This window comes from Odocoileus virginianus, chromosome 24 (assembly GCF_023699985.2).
Source record: "Odocoileus virginianus isolate 20LAN1187 ecotype Illinois chromosome 24, Ovbor_1.2, whole genome shotgun sequence".
Taxonomy (NCBI): Eukaryota; Metazoa; Chordata; class Mammalia; order Artiodactyla; family Cervidae; genus Odocoileus; species Odocoileus virginianus.
The window spans coordinates 47,254,013-47,271,900 of NC_069697.1; the positions used below are offsets into that span (position 1 = coordinate 47,254,013).

At 37.5% G+C, this 17,888-nt stretch overlaps 1 protein-coding gene across 1 annotated transcript in view; it reads left to right on the forward strand.

Annotated features, from left to right (window-relative positions):
- Window positions 1-17,888, forward strand: part of TAFA2 (TAFA chemokine like family member 2) — a 530,331-nt gene that overhangs the window by 22,175 nt on the left and 490,268 nt on the right. The gene's annotated exons all lie outside the window — the stretch shown is intronic.

Below are 17,888 nucleotides of genomic sequence, written 5' to 3' on the forward strand. Positions count from 1 at the left end.
TTGATTTAATTTTTAGATTTGTGCTTCATGGTAAACTCGTTTCTGTTAATACTTCTCAGATTCATTTCTATTATATAGGTGCTGTCAGTTATGAATATATTAACAAAAATGCTTCTTAAAAGGACCTGTTACTTAGTTTAAAACATCTTTCTTGTGTTTAAGTCTAATTTACCACTCTTCTAGTTGGCCTCACTTTTTACTATAATAGGTACACACTTATAAAACTCTTACTAAATGCACATTTAAGGGCTTCCCCGGTGACTCAGATGGTAAAGAATCTGCCTGCAGTGTGGGAGAACTGGGTTCGATCCCTGGATTGGGAAGATCCCCTGGAGAAGGGCATGGAAACCCAATTTAGTGTTCTTGCCTGGAGAATCCCCATGGACAGAGGAGCCTGGCAGGTAACAGTCCATGGGGTCGCAAAGAGTCAGACACGACTGAGCAACTAAACTCAAGTACGCAAGACATGGGAAACCCTGGAAAGCTAGGTAATATATGTAGTCATCAATTCACAAATGGTTGTGTGTAGGCATCTGTGTGGTGCATTTGAGAAAATCTCGGTGTACCAAACAGATCATAGACTTTGGCATCAGATAAATCAGATGAGTTCTATTGCTTACTAGGTGCATGATATTTGCCAAATTACCAGCTTCCATAAAAACCAATTTATGGCTGGTTTTGTTCATCTATATCTTCATCTATTCCTCTACCCCTAGATTAGAGAGTCCACAATAGCTATTATTTCTTGTGAAAATATTTCAGTATTTTTCTAAAAGATAGTAACTTTTAAAAGTTTTATGTATTTTGGATATTAACCCTTTATCAGCTATGTGGTTTGCAAGTATTTTCTGCGTGGTGTGTTGCCTTTTCATTTTTTCAAAAAACTACAGAGATGCTGTTTAATTTGATGTAGTCCTGTTAGTTTGTTTTTGCTTTAATTTTCAAATCCAAATAATCATTGCCAAGACTGAAGTCAGTGAGCTTGCCCATTATGTTTTCCTCTAGAAGTTTTATGATTTCAGGTCTTATGTTCAGGTCTTTCATTCATTTTGAATTGATTTTGTGTATTGAGTAAGATAGTGGTTCAGTTTCATTCTTTTGCATATGACTGTCTGGTTTCCCAATGCCATTTATTGAAAAGACTATCCTTTCCCCATTGTGTATTCTTGGCTCCTTTGTCATAAATTAATTGACTATATATATATATATATGGGTTTATTTATGGGCTGTGTATTCTATTCCATTTATCTATGCATCTGTTTTTATGCCAGTGCCATACTACTTTGATTTGTAGGTTTGTAATATAGTTTAAAATCAGGAAGTGTGATGACTCCACCTCTGCCCTTCCCCAGGGGTTGCTTTGTTTTTTCAGGTCTTTTGTGGTTCAATACAAATTTTAGCACTGTGTGTTCTATTTCTGTGAAAAATGCCATTGGAATTTTGATAGGGACTACATTAAATCTGTAGATTGCTGTGGGTAGTAAGGACATTTAAACAATATAAATTCTTCCAATCCATAATCATAGAGTATCTTTCCATTTATTGTACCTTCCTCAGTGTTTCATCATTGCATTATAGAAAGTAAGATGTTCTATACTGTATATCAGATGTTATATACTGTATATATGTAATATATATATAAATGTATATGTACTTAAATATATAAATAGGTATCTAAAATAAATGTATGTGTATGTATATAAAGAACTTCTGCAACTCAACAGCAAGAAAACAATTCAATTAAAAAGTGAATGAAGAACTAGATAGACATTTTTCTAAAGAAAACGTACAAAGGACCAATAGGTACTTGAAAAAGTACTCACCATCAGTAATTATTAGGGAAATACCAATCAAAACCTCAGTGATACACTACTTCATATTGTCAGATTGGTCATCATTAAAAAGAAGAAATAACAAGTGGTGAGGATATGGAGAAAAGGAAACTTTGTGTACTGTTGGTGGGAATATAAATTGATATAGCTGCTATGGAAAACAATATGGAGGCCCCTCAAAAACGTAAGACTAAATCTACCATTTGATCCAGCAATTCCTTTTCTGGGTATACATCCAAAGAAACTAAAATCACTATTTCAAGAAGATATCTACACCCTATGCTTATTGCATCTTTTTAAAAAAATAATAGCCAACACATGGAAACAATTGAGAGGTCCTTTGATGGATAAATGAATAAAGAAAATGTGGTGTATTTATACAATGGAATACGCTTCAGCCATAAAAAAAATGAAATCATCCCCATTGGTGACAACATTGATGGACCTCAAGGGTACTATGATAAGTGAAATAAGTCAGACAGAGAAAGACAAACACTGTATTATTTAATTTGTATTGAAATTAAAAAAAGCTTATAGAAACAGAACAGATTGGTGGCTGTCAGAGGCAGGGAGTGGGGAAATGGGTGAAGGGGGGGTCAAAAGGTATAAATTTCTAGTTACAAGGTGAGTAAGTTATGGAGATGTAATGTATAGCATGGTGACTGCAATGTATATTTGAAAGTTGCTAAGAGAATAAATCTCAAATGCTCTCATCATAAGCAAAAAGAATATGTAACTATGTTACTATGTGAGATGATGGATATTATCTTACTGTGGGGATCATTTCACAATATACACATATATGAAATAATTGTGTTGTACACCTTACTAATAGTGTCATAGATAAAAAGTCACAATGATATCTTCATGCCTAAAAATTTACATTAATTCCTAAATATTACCAAATATCCAGCAGTTGGTGTTGAAGTTTTTATGATGAGAAGTGCTAAGATCAGGATCTTGAAAAAAAAATATATAGACATCTTGGATCAGGATATATATAGAGTCCATCTATTCATGACTGATGCCTCTGTTAAATATTTTTAAACCTGTATTCCCCCTCCATCTCTTTTATTCTTCTTCCTTGTAATTTATCAGTGAAAGAAATGAGGTCATTTGTCCAGTAGATTTCCTATAGTCTGGATTTTAATGATTGAATTCTTGCTATGTTTTTAACCCATTTATTTGTTCCCTAGATTTTTGGTAAATTGGTAATTCAAACTGGTAGTGTGGTCATATTTGATTTAGATTTTTGGGGGCAAGGGTACATCATAGATGGTGTCGTATACTTGTGTAATATATGATTTTCTTTCTTTCCTGACGTTATTAATCACTGATGTTCAGTGCTTAGATCTATTAATTTATGAATGGTTACAGAGTAGTGATATACCAATTCAATTATTCCTTTTTTATTTATTGGCTATTCTACTGCTATAAGGAGAAATTTCTGCTTATCCGTTGCTCACACAGAGGTACAGTGTAAAAAAGGCAGTATAAAAATGTGATTTTTTTAATTTACAAATTTTCAAATATTATTTTAGCATCTTTAAAAGGTGCCTAATGAAAAAAATGAGTGACTAATGGGTCCCTTAAAAATTATAGTTATGAAGTCATATTTCATATGTCTCAGTCCACTGCAGATGTTTTCCTTATTAATGCTCAAATTGCCCTGTCTTTGGTCAGTATGAACCTTTTCAAGTTTTCTCATGAGTTTTTTTTTAACAACTCTATTTTTAGTGTGACAAGATGTCTCAACCTTATAGCAATACTTTTCTTTCTACAAACCTGGAACAAACTATTTTTCTCAAGTAGCCCTGCTGCTCTTTGGTAGGAAGTGGCGTTTAGAACTAGGATCTGGGAACTAGAGTTGCCCATTGCTATTGGGTTGTATGTTGTTACAAAGCCATCCCAGTGTATAGAACTAGAAAATGCTGAGTTTTATGACATTTTATTATGAATTTATAATAATACCTCCAATTAAAGCTTAGGACTATAGAGTTTTTACTTAATTTCTTTGATTTCATGTCTTAATCCCATGCTGGAAAACCTGGTTACCAATGACAGCAGTATAATTGTTTGTTTCTTTCCTCTGACAGCACACACACAACAGTCTTAGGATGACGGTACCAACTCTGTCACCAATGAATGAGTACTGAAAGATCTAATGTTAGTTAATGGTTTCTCTTTGTGCTTATGCTAATTCATTAGTTTCTTATTGCTTTTAGCTTTCAGAGCTTGCTTTTTAAAATTTAAAAGGAAAATATTTGTATCTAAAGCACAAGGCGTGTTCAGAGAAGTCTGGTTTCTATCCCTGCCCCCTTCCACTGCTTCCCTCCCTCCTGCCCTCCCTCTATATAGGTAACTGTTTACGTTTTTTGTTTTTATAGATATTTAAAAATAATTAAGTGAATGTGTATATTTTATTCCAAATCCTGAGATAAATGGCAGCATATTGTACATATTTTTCTCTCCCCCCTCTTTTTTTTTTTTTTCCACTTAAAATTTCTGGAAATCACTCCTTTGTAATATGTGGAGATTTCTGAACACGTTTTTCACTTGCATAGTGCTCATTTGGTGGATGTAATAGAGTTTACTTGGTTAGTTCCTGTAGATGGACATTGAGGGGTTGTCAAAAATCATAGTTAAAATGATTCAGGTAGAGATTACAGGCTTTATTGAGCTGATGAGCACTGGGAAGTACTTGAGAATCAGATAATTCCCCAAGCTGTTTCAGACCTGGAATTTCGCAGTGTGAGAAGGTGGGGGCACACACACCTCCTGTGGGATGGCCATGCCACTTCACCTGAGTTGTTGGGAGCTTGTGGCTAGGACAGTTCGAGGAGGTTCTGGTTCTTCATGCCTCAGGTTTGGGATCCTGGGTGTCAATCTCCTAGCAGCAGCTGTCAGAGCAGTTCTTAAAGAGTATTTTTGGAATCTTTGTAGTTTGTTAAGGTCCAGGGGTGGAGGTGAAGGGGAGGTAGCAAACAGAGGGGAAAAAAGAAAAGGAAGCAGAGATTGAACAAGAGAAAATAGGGTCTGTTTTAATTTGTAAGCTGTTTCCATTCCTTTGCTATTATTAAATGGTGCTACAAAAAAAGGCTTTTTTTTTTTTTGGCCGGTATTACTTTGGAATAGATTCTTAGAAGTGAAATTGCTGGCTTAGAGGCTAAAATCACATGTAATTTCGCCAAATTGTTCTCCTTAGGGTTTTAACATTTCCATTAACACACGTATTGTATGCAGTGCCCATGGTTCTACCAGACTGCCAAAAGAACATGGTAGATTTTTTGATTAGTGTCAGTCTGATAGTTAAGAAGTGGTGTTTCAGTGTATTTTAATTTGCATTTGAGAAAAATATTCTTTTTAAGGAGAGATACATAAAAGAAAAAGAAAGCATGAGAAAAATCAAAGAATTGTTATTGTAGATGTGTTTCTTTGCAGAAGGATTAAGGTGATAGCCTTCCCAAAAGAGCATTCACGATACTAGTTGCTAAACATCCCGAGAAGTCAGAATCTAGATAATGTTTGTTAATAACATGGAAGAAAGAGAGAGACTGATTCTAGTACGTTTAAGTAACCACCAGTTAAAACAACAAACAAACGAAAAACCAGCCCAGCTGACAAAACATTAAATTTTAGATTCTCTAAGCAGTAAGTTTGGGGCAGACTTCCTTACCTTTTTGTTGGAGAAAATGAAACAGATTTCCTGCTTTTCTTTGGCATTATTATCGAGACTGTATTTTAACCTGAATTGTCTGTGGAAGACAATGCTTATAAAACCTTTCTAGAAAGTGAACTTCATTTGGAAAATGTTACTAGTGAGTGACATCAATTCTAAAAAAGTATTAGGTTGTTTAAATTTAATTTTTGTTTTCGTAAGAAAGAAACAATCACATTAATTCTGAGCACTATATGCCTTTCCTCATTGTCTCAATAATGTCAAAGAGAAACATTAAACATACTAATTTGACATGTAACATTGCATTTTGCTGAGAAATTGAATGAACATGGTGGATGACAGGGCCAGGTGGTAGAGAGTTCTGACTGCAAAGACAAAGCAGGTAGATCCTGTCTTGCATGTGTAGTGAAGTGGTTGGACAGATTTGACCTGAGGAAAAATATGATAAAATGTGTCTCAGGAAGACAGGTTACTGTCAGGGAGTTTGTAAGATGGTGAGAAATAAAGGCAGAGCCATCAGTTAATAGGCTTTCAGAGTAGTTTCTGGTGAGTAACTAAACTAATGTGATACTTGGGTTACTTGTGGGAGAGGAAAGGAAAGAGAAAAAAGATACAGCAGAATTTGTGATTGATCACTTCCGAAGGGTGAGGAGATTCAATGATGTCTTCATGGTTTCAAGACCTAAAGAATGATGGAACTGTTGACGAACTTTGAACATGAAGATTTTGAGCTACTCTAGAGGGGAAGATGATAATTTTGATCCCAGACATAGTAATTTTGAGGTTATATTGGAACATTTATGTGGTAACGTCCAGTAGGAGACTGGAAATTTGCTGCTAGATTTCAAGAAAGACCTGGGGGCTGAAGACATTTTAGAGAGAGCCCTTGGAAATATGTGTGAACTCGAAAGGAGAGAGAGAAGATTCAGGAGTGTAGCTCTGGAGAGTCCCCTGCTTTGGGTGCCTGAAGGAGCAAGAAAGTAAACAGAGGAGTAAGTAGACAGGATTGGCTTATGGTGGTGTCGCTGAGGCTAAAGAAGAGGGCAGTGATGATGGGAGAAAATATTGAGAGGTTCCAAGAAGGTAAGGACTGAGGGAAAGCCCATCACATTCTGAAATGACGATCAGTACAGAAGCTGAGAAGGCTTGCCATTGGCATATAGACATGAAGATTCACCCTTCTCTCCAAGGATCTTTCGTATGACAAAAATAACTCATTATAATTGAAAAAATTATTTCCCCCAAGGTATTGGGAAAAGACTATTAGACTTGTAAGGGGGTCTGCCTTCCAATTTCAGTTCTGCCACTAGCCAGTTTTGTAACCTTGGGGAAGTGGTTTAATTTTGCTGGGCTTCGTTTTTCAAATGAACTCTTCAGTGAGGAGAGGGTGGGTGACTTTTGCTACAGTGACCACTCCTGCCCGACTGAACTACTAGCTGTTGCTTTGTGCCAGGCCTTGTACTTTATCTCTATTCTTTCATTCGTGTGATATTTAATGTTCCTTTTCTTGGTGGCTCAGACGGTAAAGAATCTGCTTGCAATGCAGGAAGTTCAGTCCCTGGGTTGGGAAGATCCCGTGGAGAAGGGAATGGCTACCCACTCCAGTATTCTTGCCCGGAGAATCCCATGGACAGAGGAGCCTGGCGGGCTACAATCCATGGGGTTGTAAAGAGCCATGACTGATGACTGTCAAGCCTTTATCAAAACATCATGGTTTAATCTGAAATGTATGAGAAGCTCTAACACTTGGAAAATACTCTCAAATAACCAAGATTATGTCTGAATTTTTCCAGTTGATTAATTTTTTCCAATTGATTAACTGCTGGGTGGATTTGTAAAAAATAAATTATTCTCTTAAATCTCAAGTGAATCACATGTGTTTAAGTTTGATAAGTGTGTTTAAGAGTATAAGTTTATGAACCCTGGCTAGATTTAAAATGTAGACATCCCACAGAAAGCAGCACTTGTATTTTTGTGCTTATTTCTTCCACTAAAGACACACATGCTCATTAAGATACTAAATGAAATATATCTTTAAAAAGAACCCCAGTGTCTCAATAAGGCTGCCTAGCTTTTGTCTGCAAGGCATAATGATGTCCTGAGTATAAAACTGTATCTTAAGTTCTCCAGGAACAAGATAGATGTTCTCAGGTTTGAGAGAGAGAGTTGTTGGGAAACTAAGTGAAGCTTTGGCTGCCCTTCAAAGACCTCAAGTTTACCAAATTGCAGATCAATGGACTCACCTCTTACTGAAACTTCTAAAGCAGAGTCCTGTACAGAAGGATTCATGGCATAAGCACAGATGTGCTTTGAACCGGGCTTATGAAAAACAAATCACATACTAGATTTCTTTTTCCACTCTCTTTGATTGCTGAAATAAGACTATTCATAACAGTTTCATTTTCTGTTTTCCAAAAATAAATTAGATCTTGGCTCTGATGATAGAAACATCTGTTGAAGTGAAAATCCTTTTAGTAAAGCCATGGGAAAGAGTTAAAATGCAGCAATCCACCCCCACTTCTCTACACCCCCAATCCTTGTGTTTTTACTATCCCTATCAAAAAAGAAAAGATGACGTGTTATGCAAATGGTTACTGTGGACCTCTCTTTCTTCCTTCGCCCACCACTTTGAAGATCCATTGCAATGAATGTAGGCCAGTGAGAGGGTTTCGTTACTTGGAAAACAAACATATTTGCTGTACTTAAATACAACCTCTCTTTAAAATCATCTGTCTTTGAATGCAGATATCATAAATGAGAGAGGACATTCTGTGGGTTCTTACATTTCCGTGACTGCTCATTTGGTTTCAACAAATCATCTTTAAATAGGTAAATTACCTCCGTGAAAACGAGCAGGAAGGTCAAAGGAAAGCTAGAACCGCTGGCCTTAGCGTCTGTGAGTGAGAGCGTGAGAGAAACGAGGGCAGTGGCCGCTGGGCCCAGAAGGTCAGCAGTCGGAGACAAAGAAGCGGTTCTTCTGAAGGGCCGCGCAGTCTCAGTAACAACACCCCAAACTGCTGCTAGCTGGTATGGAGATACAGCTGATAACTGTGGCCAGGTAAAAGATCAGCTCCCAAGAGCAGTGAAAAGCTGAGATTTAGGTTTTCTTCTGGTGTTGGAAGGTTTTGTCTGGAATTGAGGATAATTCTTACAGAATTGCGGAGTGTAGCACTGCCCCCAGTGTTCATAGCAGCGCTATTTACAGTGGCCAAGACACGGGATCACACTCAATGTCCTCAACAGATAATGGATAATGACGATACATAATATATACACACACCTTCATATACATGTATACACACACACAGTGGAAGGTTACTCAGTCATAGAAAGAGTGAAGTATGCCATCTGCAGCAAGGTGGATGGATCTAGAGACTGTCATACTGAGTGAAGTCAGAGAAAGACAAATATCATGTGATACCACATATATATAGGCTCTAAAATATGATGCAAATGAATCTATTTACAAAACGGAAATAGATTCACAGACACAGACTTTTGGTTGCTAGGGGGTGGGGGAGGGGATAAATTAGGAGTTGGGGATTAACATTTACACACTACTGAATATAAAATAAACAAGGTCCTAGTGTGTAGCACAAGGAACCAGATCCAATGCCTTGTAATAACCCCAAAGTAAAAGAGTCTGAAAAAGAATATATATATATATAGAGAAAGATACATATATATATCTGAATCACTTTGTACACCTGAAACATTATAAGTCAACTATAACCTCAGTAAAAAAATAAAAAAGGAAGTGTGGCATTGAACATACACTTTTGTATTTCTCATGAAAGATCCTTGCTAAATTTCAGAGACAAGCCGGGTTATGTGTTGATAGTCAAGAGGACACTCTCATCTGGCATGTGGATCTCTGCACTGCTGTCCTGACTTCCGTTACCGGTTTTCACTTCCAGTCTTCTGCATGCATGCAACATCTCAATGTGATCAAACTTCTTAATGTTCTCTAAACACTTTGCTTTTGCTTTAGTGAACTTCGTTCATGCTGTGTCTTCTCTGTGTCATCTTCCTTCATTTCCGCTTTTAAAGAAATCTTCCCTTTCCTGAGACCTTAAAAGTCCTAAAATCTTAAAGAAAGCTTGTCTTTTTTATTTTTTTTTTGGTGGGATGCCACATAGGAACATGAATATAATAGATGATAGAATTCTTAGTTGACATCTAAATTCCTTTTTAAATAAGGTTTCATTATTTTCTGACTTCAGAATCCAAAGAGAAATCCCAATCAAACAGGGCAGATTTGCTGGTGACTGGAGAAAGTCTGGGCTTCCCAGGTAGCTCAGTGGTCAAGAATCCATCTCCCAGTGTAGGAGATGCAAGAGGTGCGAGTCTGATCCCTGGGTCAAGAAGATCTCTTGAAGGAGGAAATGGCAACCCACTCCAGTATTCTTGCCTGGAAAATCCCATGAACAGGAGCCTGGTGGGCGCCTGTCCGTGGGGTTGCAAAGCGTTGGACACAACTTACCAACTAAGTGCGCATATACACACGCAAGGGAAAGACTGCGATGCACGGGGCATTTTGGTGCCCAGACTTCATGCTGGGTGCTGTTGGGGAAATAAAATTAAAAACAGCATCTCTTTCCAACTTAGGAAATCTCTCCACAAAGGTAGAGAGAAAGACAACAGTTTTATGACTGAATAAGTATTAAACCAGAATGTAATGTATATCAAGATGATTTATAAAGAGATTACAAAGACAAAGAAATCTCAGCCTTTTGGATTGCTAAGCATGTTTTCCAGATAGGTTATAACTAGTCCTCAAGTAAGGAGACTAGACAGTATCACTTGTCTAGCATAGTTTATCATATATTCACCTAGTAATTGAGGTGACTGTTTTTATATTAGCTAGTTGACTTACCCAGAGGTAAACACACTTCTCATGGCAGGTGGTAGCTTTTGCAATTTGGCATGAAGTTCCCACTGAAGTTAGTAGTCATATCTTCTTAGATGGGGGTGGTTGTTGTCTTAGAAGATGGGGGTCCTATCTTCTTAGATGATTATGTTTCAGAGAGTTGATTTCCAGGTCCTTGAGGAAGACATGCCTATTTTTTTTTTTTGACCACACTATGAAGCATGTGTGATCTTAGATCTCCGACCAGGAATTGAACCTAAGCCCCTTGCAGTGGAACTGTGGAGTCTTAGCCACTGGACCTTCAGGGAAGTCCCCATTCCTGGATTTTAAAGTCAGCAAGAGATTGACTTATCTTTTAAAAAGATTTACATGTATTTTGAAGAGAGAAAGAATTTATAATTACAAGTGTTTACAAGTAACTAAGGAAAGGGATGCTAGGGGCAGTGGGGAGGATATATCTTATTTTCTCCCTTATCAAAAATTAATTCCAAGATTTGAACCTTTCTTTAATATCCAAAACAGCAATCCTCTCATTCACTGTGCTTTTGTTGTGGATATACATTTAGACTTCCTTTAGTCTCTGAAGTATTTTTCTTTTCTGGTAGTATTTTATGCATCAGATTATTCACTTTTTTATTGTGGTGAAATATACATAACATAAAACTTTCTATCTTAATCTTTTTAGGTATACAATTTGGTTCAATTAGGCATCTTCCTGTTGTGTAACTGTCATCACCATCCACAGCCAGAATTCTTTTCATTCTATAAAACTGAATTTTCATTCTATAAAACTTAACTAAATAATTATTTTGTTAAATACTATTAACTAAATTAGACAATAACTTAAACATATTTAATAACATTAAATAATAACTCCTAAGACCCTCTTGCCCTAGTCCTTGGCAATCACTATTCTACTTTTTTTCCTTCTTTTTAAAAATCTCTCCTTTTCCCCCTGGGCTGCAGGCTCTGGTAACTCCCATTCTACTCTCTGTTACTATGAATTTGCCTTAAAAATACACACACACACACACACACACACACACATATCACATCTAAGGGCGATCATGCAATATTTGTCTTTCTATGTCTGGCTCGTTTTTTCAGCATGGTGTATTCAAGTTTCATCCATATTATTGGAAATGACAGAGTCTCCTTTTTAAATAGAATTCTATTGTTAATGCACACCACATTTTCTTTACTCATCTATGGACAAATATTTAGGTTGTTCTCCTATCTTGACTATTGTGAATGATGCTTCAGTGAGCACGGGTGTGCAGATGTCTCTTTTGTCTTTTCTAGACAGTGATTAAGTCTTCTATTTTAGATTTGTATGTGCCCTTACAATACCAGCCTGAGAGCAACAAGGCCGAATTTAGACCCCTGTCACAGGTAAGGACAGAGAGCTGGTCAGAGGCATGCCAGTGGGAGACAGACCTGCCTCCACGCTCTTGTGCGCTTGCAGCTGATCGTATTGAAGTCAGAAATTGGCAGTAAGAGTTTGCACTTTTCTCTGATGATACATTACTTTCTGCTGTATATTAGAGTTATTTATATGCATGCCTCATCTCCTTTGCATGTCTTGGAGCCCCTGGGTGGCAGGCAAAAAACAATTTCTTACAGTTTTCCAGCTCACTCCTGTTAAGCTACATTTACTGAATATTTTTTGTAGATGCTGTGCTAAGGCTAAGGGAACAGAGTTGAATGTGAAGAGATGACATCTTGTTCGGAGATAGCAAGTATTTGCAACGCAACTGACCAAGGCCTTTAAGAGGAGAAGAAACAAAATGTGTGTGTGAGAAAACTCCTGATAGTTTCTGGAAAGACTTTCTTAGGAAGTGTGATGGTTAATTGTAAATGTCAATTTGAGTGGGCCGTGGGTTGCCCAGATTAGGCATTATTTCTGGGTGTGCCTGTGAGGTTGTTTTTGAGTGAGGTTAACATGTCAGTTTGTGGATTCAGAACAAGTAGATTGCCTTCCCCAATGTGCGTGGGCATCATCCAGTTTTGGGGGCTTGACTAGAACAAAAGGGAGTAGAAGCAGGAATTACCCCTTTTTTCCTGCCTGGTTGCTTGAGCTGGAACATCTCATCTCATCTTCCCTTGCCCTCAGATGTGATTTCCTTACTGGCTCCGCGGGTGCGCGGGCCTTGGGACTTGGCCTGAATCACAGCATTGCCTTTCCTCCGTCTCCAGCTTGCAGACAGCTGACTGTGGGACTTCTCAGCCTACCTGGGTGCAGGAGCCAAGTCCTTATAATAAATCTTCTTTTGTAGCCTGTTGGTTCTGTTTCTCTGGAGAACCCTGACTAATGCAGGAAGTGACACTGAGCCTTGGGAGAAATCTCTTTTATCAGTCTACTCAGATACATTGACTTTTTCTTAATCACCATCTGGAATTGTAGAGCTGTTAGGGAAAGAAGAAAGCCTGAGAGAGATTGTGTGTGTGTGTTGGGGGTGGGGTGGGGGATGGAGGGGGAAAGGGCAATTGCATGGCTAGGTTCCCAGGAGATTTTCAGAAAGGGCTTCAGATATACTCTTTTTTCTTTTTTTTTGAAAAGTAAAGTATATTTTATTTTGCTGTACAAAGTCCCACATTTATCCTATGTTCTTATCTCTTCAATAATTATAAACATGTAGATATACATCTTTTTTGTAAAATGTAAATTCTTCCCTTCTTTGATTCATTAAATTCAAAGGGACATATATTAAGAGATATCATTTTGTTTCCATCTTCACAACTTTGTATTTTGAAGAATTTTTGCTTTATACACTTAACAGGTATACTCTTATCACCAACCACTTTGCCCTCTGAGCTCTAAAAACACGGAGCCTGATGGGGATCTGGATCACAGAGGATGTCTTCTTGCTTGAGCTGAATGTGTTGGATGAAGGTACAGAGCTGAGAGATGTTTGCAGACACAGTGTAGGGTCCAAGAGTGTAGGAATAGGCGTATCGTGGGGCAAGCTGCGGGCGTCAAACACTGTCTTCCTTTGCTGCTTTCTTCGTTTGCCCTGAGCTTAGCTCAGAAACTGAGACTTGGTGGAGAAGGCAAGCCTATCATTCAGATTCTGCCATAAAAAGTATTTATTGTGGCTTTCTATTAAAACAACTTGGAGTTCTGACACTCAGAGGAGCAGCCTGTTCCTGTTAGAATATTTCTTCCTGAGTTATAATCCCTAAATGGGGAAATGCATCCTACAAGATACTTAAGAATTTTACGACGCTCAGTAATTCACCATGGTCTCCTCAGTTTATGGTGGCATTCTGCTGGTAATGGTAGCATGAATATTTTTATTAACGACCATTACTTCCAATGTTGGTTTCTTCAGGATTATTAAAATCCTTTGTTTAGTTATTTGTTTCTGTTTTATTCTCCCCTGAACCTACCTTTTGGCAAGTGATTAACTACAGCTCTGCATGCGTCAATACTTTAAAGAAACAACTTGAGTATTCAAAACATGTCTTGTAGTCACATCTAATGCATTTATAGAAACAGAAGAGTTCTTCAGAGCTATGTCAAATTACACTATGGGACAGGAAGAAATTATGTTTCTTCTATAATGAATCTTTTGACAGCCTGAACTCTTCATAAATTTTTTTAGAACTCCATGTTGAATTAAAAATTCAGTTGTATACCTGTATAATATGTGAAGTTATTACCTTTTACTTCTAAACTGGAGTGTTTCAACGGAAGAGAAACATTTCCTCTTTCTTGCTTTAACTGAATTGAGGAAAGAGTTGAATGCTTCATATCTTCCAATTCCTTTTCATTTGGACTGAAAGTACATGAGCTTTAAGTGCTGGAGACAATTAAGGAGGTTAACATTCTCTTTTGCTTTTAATGGCATTATCTTGCCTTTACCACCCTGTCTTGGCAACTAAAAGTGAGAGAATAGCCATGATAGAAAGAAAAAAAGAAACATCCAGAAAAAGACCAATTGTAGTTTCACAACTATGTCTTTATAACTGGACAGGGTGGGAAAGAAGTGAATCTGAAGAATAGAGACCTAGGTCTAAGATACAAGATGCAGATTTAAGGGGCCGTAGCAATTTGAGAGTACTAAGTCTAAGGAATTTAGCTTATAGCTCTGAGAATATTTGACTCTGTTCCTGTAAAGAACTGACGGTGCCTGGAAAAATATGTTCTTATGTGCTAATAAATTGGGAAGAACTCACCAGGGGAATGTCTGGGTCAACTCTTCAGTTGTTTTCTTTTAGTACTTAGAATCCTTCCCTCAGTAGAAATATGCCAAATAGAATATGTTTTAATAAACTATTATGTGAAAATTATGTTTGTGATTTGAAATACTGTCTACTATATTCACCTATATGCAGCAATTTAGTCCTTCCCAAATATCTAAATGTGGTTATATAAGCTTGTCATTTATAGAATGCACATGCACCTTTTTTTTCCCACTCAACGCATACTTATGCAGCACTTACTTTGTGATGAGCCCTGTCTTAGGTACTAGAGATAGAGCTATTAAACAACGCAGACAGTGCCCCCGCTTTTTTGGAGCTTATATTCTAGTGCAGTAGGGGCATGAGTGCTAAGTTGCTTCAGTCCTGTCCAACTCTTTGCGACCCTCTGGACAGTAGCCCACCAGGCTCCTCTGTCCATGGGATGCTCCAGGCAAGAATACGGCAGTGGGTTGCCATTTCTTTCTTCAGGGGATCTTTCTGATCCAGGGATTGAACCGGCACCTCTTATATCTCCTGCAGTGGTAGGCGGGTTCTTTACCACTAGTACCACCTGGGAAGGCCCTTACTGGGGTAGGCATAGGATTAAAAAAATGTCAGATAATTGTAAATACCATGAAAAAAATAAAAGCGAGATGATGGTGGGACCTGGACCTGGACCTCTCTCCAGGGTGGGAGAGGCTGGAGGAGATCAGCTGTTTAATTAGGATGTTCCCAGAAGGCACTTCCATGGAGGTGATGTTCGAATCAGCACTGGGATGGTGAGAAGGAAACGGCCATGGAAAAATGGGAAGGTGACAGCAAGTGCGAAAGTCCTGAGCTGTTAGTGAACTGGAGAGACTCAGGGGGACAGAGGTAACGAGGGAGGCAGGCTCGACCACAGAGGTCTGGTTGGCCATGAGTAGGTGTAGGTAAGGTGACTCCTGAGGTTTTCTAAATGTCTGCTCCTTAATATTACTTACCACTTTTACATCACTCATATTCAAATTGCATTTTAATATCTGCCTATGTGCTGATATTCAATAAAAATCAAGTAACTGTGCCAATTGCTTCTTCATAGGGCACTATAATTATATTGTCACTGAGATAGAATATTTTCCTAATTTCTTCTTTCCTGCGTTGATTTTTTTATTTAAAAAAATCTTTTCTCCGGACCATTTTCTAAGATATGAAAAAATTGAGACATCTTAAAAGAAAAAAAAATGTTTTCTATTATGTATTTTTGAATACTGAAGATAATTATTTTAAATTTCATGCTTAAGATTTTTTATAGTTTTTATTTTTTGAGGGGGAGCATAGTGTTTCAAGGTATTTTAATGTACAAACTGCATAATTACTATTAATTTCATCACATGTAAATGAAGTAAAGGCATATATGCTCCATTTTTAGACAAAAACAAAAAAAAAGGTAAATAGTGTATTTACATAAAAATTTAAAGCAAAATGTAAAAAGCTCCCATATTTTGCTTTAATGTTATATACCATAACTGAATCACATGTTTTTAATTTATGCTATCTTAAATGCACAAGGAAAAGATATTCATTCCTCCTGTTTGCTTCAAATATATGTGTGTGACCTAATATATTTATAGTACTTAATATACTTATATATCAGTTAAAATATAGTATATATTTTATCTTAAGATCTTTTTCCAAGATACTGTATATACATGAAAATAGTATAATATTTATTGCACTTAAAAAAGTTCAACTTTTGGAATACTGTTCAGCCATAAAGAAGGATGAATGTTTACCATTTAAAACAACATGGATAGACTTGGAAAGTATTATGCTAATTGAAATAAGTCAGACAGAGGGAGACAAATACTCTGATATCACTAAGATGTGTGATCTGAAAAATAAACTAGTGGATATAATAAAAAAGAAACAGACTCACAGATGCAGAGAACAAACTAGTGATTATCAGTGAGGAGAGGGAAGAGAAAGAGGGGTAAAGGGCTTAGAAACACAAACTAGTATGTATAAAATAAACTGCAAGTATATATTGTACAACACAGGGAATATAGCTAATTTCTTATAACTATAAATGGAATATAACCTTTAAAAATTGTGAAACACTGTTATACCTGAAACTTAAATAATATTGTGGATCAACTACACTTTAATTACAAAAAAACAACTTTGTTTAGCTTTCTGGTTAACAGAACATTTTCAAATACGTTATCTCATGTAATCTTTAACACCAAGTCTGTAAAGAATATTGAAGCAGACATTGCTAGTTACCTATTCATTCCAATCTCCCTTCTTTAATAACACAACTTCAGTTTTGACTGGATTGGGCATGTGTTCATCTTAAAAAATGTGCATTGCCTGACTTTCCTTGCTACCAGTGGTGTGTGACACAGTTGTAGCCTATGAACTGTAAACGGGAGTCTTACTTGGATCTGGAGTCTTTTCTCTTCCAGTAAAGCTCCTGTCCCCACCTGTCCCCTTTCCTCCTTTTATCACAGACACAGTTATTAGCTAGAGCTATCAAATTTCTCAGGACCAGAGGGAGAGGCCGAGAGAACTCCAGTGACCGCGACTCTGGCCATCCTTAAGTCACCAAGCCAACTCCACGCTCCTGGGCTTCTTGAGTGAAAACAGCCCTCACAGTTGTTCACCTGCAGGTAATCCATGACTAATATTAGTAGGATTCTTAGGTTAGAGTTTCAGTGAGCTAAGAGCACACAGCACGTAAACCTCGGGACTTGAACATTAGTCTTTATTGTTGCTCAGTCGCTAAGTCATGTCTGAGTCTTTGAGACCCCATGGACTGCAGCACACCAGGCCTCCCTGTCCTTCACTATTGCCCAGTGTTTGCTGAACTCATGTCCATTGAGTCAGTGATGCCATGCAACCATCTTATCCTCTGTTGCCCCCTTCTCCTCTTGCCTTCAATCTTTCCTGGTATCAGGGTCTTTTCTAACGAGTCTGCTGTTCGCATCAGGTGGCCAAAGTATTGGAGCTTTAGCATCAGTCCTTCCAATGAGTATTCAGGATTTATTTCCTTTAAGATAGACTGGTTTGATTTCCTTGAAGTTCAAGGGCCTCTCAAGAGTTTTCTCTAGCACCACAGCTTGAAAGCATCAGTTCTTCGATGCTTAGCCTTCTTTATGGTCCAACTCTCATTTCCATACATGACTACTGGAAAAAACATAGCTTTGATTATGTGGACCTTTGTGGGCAAAGTGATGTCTCTGTTTTTTAATACACTGTCTAGGTTTTTCATAGCTCTTCTTCCAAGGAGCAAGTGTCTTTTAATTTCTTGGCTGCAGTCAACATCTGCATTTTGAGACATCTG